We start from the raw sequence: 6,498 nt of genomic DNA on the forward strand, positions 1-6,498 counted from the left end.
TGTTTCTTTATTGTTCTTTGAGTTCTCTTTCCACTGTAAGAAAATGCTTATGTAGCCAAGAAATCTGGTTTCATTTTCTTCATTTTTCCCCCTAAAATGTGAGTGCTATGATTTATAACATAGTTCATAGATTTTTGCATGAGACATATTGAGGTTTAAATTCCAGCTGAGAAAATGACCACCCTTATGAAATATGGATGGCTGGTTTATTTCTGTTGAATTTCAAAATCCTAGTTTGTAAAATGAGGAATACATCTGCCTGCTAGAACTTGTGTGATTACTAGAGGTTATTATATGAGAGTTTTGAGTCCAAATGCTAATAATTACAAAGACCTGTTTAGATTGTATCCAAGTGCACATAAGTGTATTAACTAATTTAGGGTAACTTCAGGGGAGAAATAAAATGATGTGATTTCTTAGAAAGGCAACTCAAAGTCCAACAAGATAAGCAACAAGTACATACTCAGAAGGGGAGCTGGGATCAAGGAGAAGGGGAATGTGAATGAAGAGAGGAAAGGGGGAGGGGAAACGCAGTCATAAAACTCAATGTATATCCTACAAAATTATGAAAATTGAGGTTGAGACTGAAAGATGAAAGGGATGACATTAATTGATATGCATGCTATTTATATCTTACTTTGTTGAGTGGTAACTACTTAAAGATAATTGTGTGCAACCACTTCAAGTTAATTGTAAAAAAGGTGTCTAGGGCCAGGCTCCAGTGGCTCATGCCTGTAATCCTACCTACTCAAGAGACTGAGATCTGAGGATCATGGTTCAAAGCTAGCCTGGGCAGGAAAGTCTGTGAGACTCTTATCTCCAATTAACCACCAGAAAACCGGAAGTGGCTCTGTGGCTCAAGTGGTAGAGCACTCGCCTTGAGCTGAAGAGCTGAAGGACAGCGCCCAGGCCCAGAGTTCAAGCCCCATGACTGAAAAAAAAATGTCTTGATTGCTTGGTATAAATTGAATTATTTGTCAATATTGTTGGTGTTTACTACCATTTTATTATCATGCTGTTTAGTCCTTGGAGCTAAAGCTCACACATGAGATGAGTAATAAAACCATCAGACACTGCTCTCTCAATTTGAGAAGGAAAATGTACAAGTAGGTCCTTTTAACTCAACTAAACATTCTCATACTCCCAGGTGAAGACCTGACCCCATGCTATTGGAATGTGTATCAGATCAGCAATGCTGTATGGGTTTACTTGAAAAACAAAGGAAGCATTTCACTTATAAAGTAAAAAAATGCAGCATGATAGAGGACTGGCTGATATTTAATCTTTGAAAAGAAAATTGGATACAGTTTAGGGGAGGTAAAGTCCAAAAAATGAAAGAGTTGTCTGGTATTGAGTGTTGTTATATCTCTCATGGTTACAAATGACATTGACGTTTATCACTAATAGTTTTTTCAAGGTTTTAAAGAAATCTAATTCCTTACTTCTTATGTCTGGGGAAAAATAAAGAGAAGTTAGAGATAAAGGCAAACCCAGAACTTCCTTTTGAAATTGAGCATATTTAAAAACCTATCTGTTGCATAAAGGTAAACTACAATTGGTCTGGATTTATTTTCTAGCACTTTGGATTGTTTTGAGGTATTATTTTTCATTTGACTTAACTGAAATAGTGAAATGGAATAAGTAGAGGGAACAGAGTAAAAGTGTATTTTTTAAAAAACTTTGTTTTCTTCTGTTTCATTCTGGGTTTTTTGGAAGGAAATAACAAGCCTAGAAATAGCCAAGAATACTATTAAAAATTAAGAGAATTCTATCCCTAGCAAAAGCTGAGACATTAAGAAAAATGATCCGAAATTAGAAATCAGAAGTACTTTTAAAGATCATAATCATTGTGAAGCCTTCCCTGGGGGGTCTTTTAAAAACATATAACAAAAATAATCCCAATTAGAATCAATTTCTAAAAGTAGATGCTTTTATTTACATCCATGCCGATCTTTCCTGCTAAAATCATGAATGTACCTTTAAAAAGCAGTTAAATGTGATTTCTCTCACTGCACTAGTCTAACTTATGAAATCTAAGCCATAACCAAAATGTTTAGTAAATGACACATTTGATTTCCTGTCATTTTCATCTATAAAATATCCTGCTTAAAGCAACTCTTGGCAAAGAATTTGGGCAGTGTCTTGACTTTTTTGAGGCTAAGACATCTGACAACTTCTTTATAGGTACTGAAAGGCATGAAGCCATAATTGTTGTAGTAGCATCTTAGGCAAATAAAGGTCATTGTTTTCTCAGAACAATAAAAGTTGTGTCATAAACCTAGAATTAAGGGGATTATACTCAGGACTCAAGGTCATTAAAGATGTTGGAATGAAACATTTATTGCAGAAGTTTTCTGGGGAAAATGTTAGGGAATAAAAAAAAAGAAATGTAGATAAATTTTCTTTTTGTGTTTCTTTTCTTTTCTCTTCTTTCCTAGTTTTACCAGTGAGTTGAAAAATCTAAGAGATAACTACGAGGGTTTGAACTCCTTCAGTGTTCATCTGAGATAGATTACAACAATAGGGTGCTCAAATTTTTAGTCTCTGTTTATCTGGAGGAAGAGAACTACCCTAAATAATTAACTCTTGCCAAGAGTAATCAGCCAAACAAATGGTGCCTGCCTTCCTCCTCATTTTCTCATACAACCTTGAGTTGAAACTGGAGGAGAATGGAATATCAGATGACTGCAAAGATGGCTCCCTTGAAGATAAAGGCTATACCAGTTAAAGGACTTTAGAAAGAAAGGGTGTTTTGTTTGTTTGTTTGTTTTGACCCATAAAGCAAATAATGCACTCAAGTTCCTTCTACGTAACAGAACTAGCTTTGAAAGTTGAATAAGGATAGTGTTGCAAGTAATTGAAAATGGAGTCTCTATGTTCTTCCTTTCAGATATTTCTAAATAATATCACAGAGAGGCACTAGGGTTTATAATATCAAGATAAAAAATATTTAGGGAACATAATTAATTTTCAGGAGGAAATAAAGGAAACAGACTGAATAGAAAATCTGGGGCCATTCAGGTCATATTAACTGACAGTTGCATTTGGGGTTAGCAGGGAAGATGGGGAGAAATGGGCAAAGCTTGAAGAGGTTTTGGTGAATATTCATTAGGAATCACACATGAACTGTAAAAAAACACAACTTTATGAGAAAAAGAAAAGAATCCAGGATGTTTTCCAGGCTTTTGTCCTGAGTAACCACTGCATGCCATTTTAAGGATATATCCTAAGACAAGTTACATCAGTTTTGGTTTTTTAACCCCCAAGTGTCTTCAAATGATTTTCTATTTTTAAAAAAATTATATGCATTGTATTCTTACTTTTATTTTGTAGTCATATTTATGGATGTAATCATATTTATGGATTTAAAATGCAATCTATAGATTATTGTGTGAAATTTGTTGAAACAAATTTTGTTGTGTGGCTTAGTGTAAAACCAGTTTTATAGATACTGCGTTTAAATGTGAAAAATATAAATTCCCTCCTTTTTTGCATGTGAAACATACCAAAATCCTTTTAAAGCAACATTGGACATTTTATGGCTCTAACCTTTTATATCATTGCTAAATTTATACTCTCTGCCTTTTTCTTTCAGTCTAACCTTTCAGGTAGATTTGATGTAGTGTTTCCTTGTGATGGTGGCTTGCAAAATATCTCTAAGGAAAACTAAAGCAGGATAAAGGACAGAGAAAAGGGTATACTCTTATCCATGATGCTACTGATAAAATCTTCCTAAAATATAGTTTGGGATAAAGATCAGAATTAAGTGAAGAAATAAAACATGCTTGTAGATGGGGCACAGGTAGTAGCAAATGCAAAGAAACCTTGAACAAGAACATATTTAGCCAGTTATAGTATCCCACACATTAGATCCCAGTTACTTGAGAGGTAGAGACAGGAAGACCATGGCTCCTGGCTAGTGAAGCAACATTTTTGGAGATCATATCTGAAATACAAACTAAAAGCAAAAGGACTAGACACATTGCTTAAGTAGCAAATGTGAGACCAGAACTGAATCACAAGTTAAAAAATATATATATTTGGTAAGTTAAAAAAAACGAAACAAGGAAACAGTATGATTGAAAAAAATATATAATATCCAAAGTAGCTCAATAATAAGTAAACAGATAATCCCACTAAATGTGGCCAAGGTGCCAAGCTATATTTCTCTGAAAAGAAGACAGCTTAAAACAACATCTTAAAAACTGTTACATATATATATTTATAAAATATGTAATTTAATATCTCTATCACAGATAATTCTATGTAAAACCATGTCAATTAGAATAATTATTGAAAAGTTTTTTCTGTTGGAGACAAAGTATACAAAAGGAAATTTCTTATATGCAGGAATGCAAATTAAAAAATTCTTGTGGAAAAAAGCAAAGGGACACCTTAAAAAGTTTTACATAAAACCGCCCTTTAATTCAGCAGTCCAACTTCTAGTATATATCTGATGGGGTTGAAATCAGTATTTCAAGATTTTTGTATTTGTCTTTCTTTACAGCATGAGTCACAGTATCCAACATATAAAATCAAGTATTAATTGATGGAAGCATGGATTTAAAAAGTTGTTTGATGTAGGTAGGGAGGAGGGAAGAGAAAGAGAGAGAGAGAAAGAGAGAGAGAGATGGGATACTATTTAACCTTAAAAAATGAAATCCTGGTATTTGTGATGTAATTCTGCAAGATATTTTGTTGAGTAAAATGGCATTTAAGTGGAAAATTGGAAAAGTGGAACCCAAAGGTTCATGGAGAATGCAGTGGTGATGGTGAGGGCCAGGGAGGGGAGTGGAAAGATGCAGAGAGGTTGCCAAGAGGCACAGAGCTCTAGTCAGGCAGAATAATAATCATGCTGGACTTTCTTATGCTGTGAGGCAATTATAGTTAATACTAATACATTGGGTACAGCTGAAAGTTGTTGAGGTGATAGATCATAAATGTTCTCCCAACACAACACGACAGGAATGTGAGAAATGAGTGTGTGAACTTTACCAAATCATTTTACAATGTATGCATAGATCAAAATGCCTTGTCATTTACTGCAAATGCATTCTACTTTTATTTGTCAATTATACCTTGGTAAATAGATTTTACAGGGAGAAAGGATTCATGAGATCATCCACAACTGAAAGGTTTGTGTAAAGTTACAATGAGTAAATGAAGAATTTGTATAGGAATTTGTGAAAAGCGGCCATGCTACAGACTGACCTTCATGGTCATCTCTCTTCCCCCCCACCGCTTTAAATGCACTAACTCTATGGAAGAGCCACATTTTAAAACTGACTGCCAGGCCCTGTGTTTTGTCAGGAGTAGGAAGACAGAAATGTAAGCACATTTAAGCTCCCTTAATGCCATGAGTGTTTATTGAGTTAGAATATACAGTCTGAAAACAGAGATGTGGTCTCAAATGAGGGTTACACACACACACACACATATATGACCTCGTATGTTGTTTTTTCTTCTCTCTGACTGCCTAATAGGCCTGTAATATCATAAATATCATTTGAAGTAAAATAATGCATTAAGAAATTTAATTATCTCCTACATCATAACACTTAAATAAAAGTTGCTTTTACATTTTCTTCCTAAGAAATAGCATTTCTTCCTAGGAAATCTTTCACTGTCATCGAGTAAAAATTTGCCACTCTTTCCTTCTTTCTATCCCTTCAGGCAGATTATTTTTTAAGCAATTTACTGTCTTCAAAGTTTTAACTTATTAGAATATGGATATCGGCTTGTAATTTTAATCACTTAGGAATGATTGACTTTGTTAGGGTAAGGATTTACTGATCTTGCTCACTCAAGTATTCATAGCATTTAAGCTATTCCTGGAATAAAAACAGCAAAAGTTGAAAGAATGAATATTTGTTGAATGGATTAACAGAACCTGTGCAGAGGAGGATAAATAGAGAATGCTGCTAATAGAATTCATAACTTTGATAAAGAAGTTTTCAGTTCATAATTTTTCTTTTATCATAAAAGAAATTAATACCATCTAAGGAGGCTCAGGGGAGGGACTTTGCTGAGAGGCCAGGATGGCTGAAGTTGGAATTTACCAATTTAACATGATGAATGATGAGGCCTGGTAAGTTCTAGTTAGAGAAGGGGCTAGAAAGACAGCCAAGGACCAGTGTGCTTGATGTCTTAGGGTATCTCGAATGTTCCTATGAAAAGCCAGATCACATCCAGAAATGGCACATCACTGAGTAATTTCAAACAGTAAAGAGTGAAGGCTTAAGTTTGTAGGTCAGACAATACTTTTTATGATGAAGGTAATCAAAGAGAATTAGTCTTTAAGGAACCTGATACAAATCGAACAAATTCCAAAAGTAAGCAGTGGCACTGGAGGAAAAAGGGACTATTCAACATGTAATGCATAGGGAAAGGTAGCTAAGAATCAAGAACATTTTCTTTTTTTTTTAATTGTGAAAATACTGTACAGAGGGGTTACAATTACATGGGCAAGATAATGAGTACATTTCTTATCAAGCATTG

The sequence above is a fragment of the Dipodomys ordii genome, unplaced genomic scaffold, assembly GCF_000151885.1.
Source record: "Dipodomys ordii isolate 6190 unplaced genomic scaffold, Dord_2.0 Scaffold3, whole genome shotgun sequence".
In the NCBI taxonomy this organism is placed as follows: Eukaryota; Metazoa; Chordata; class Mammalia; order Rodentia; family Heteromyidae; genus Dipodomys; species Dipodomys ordii.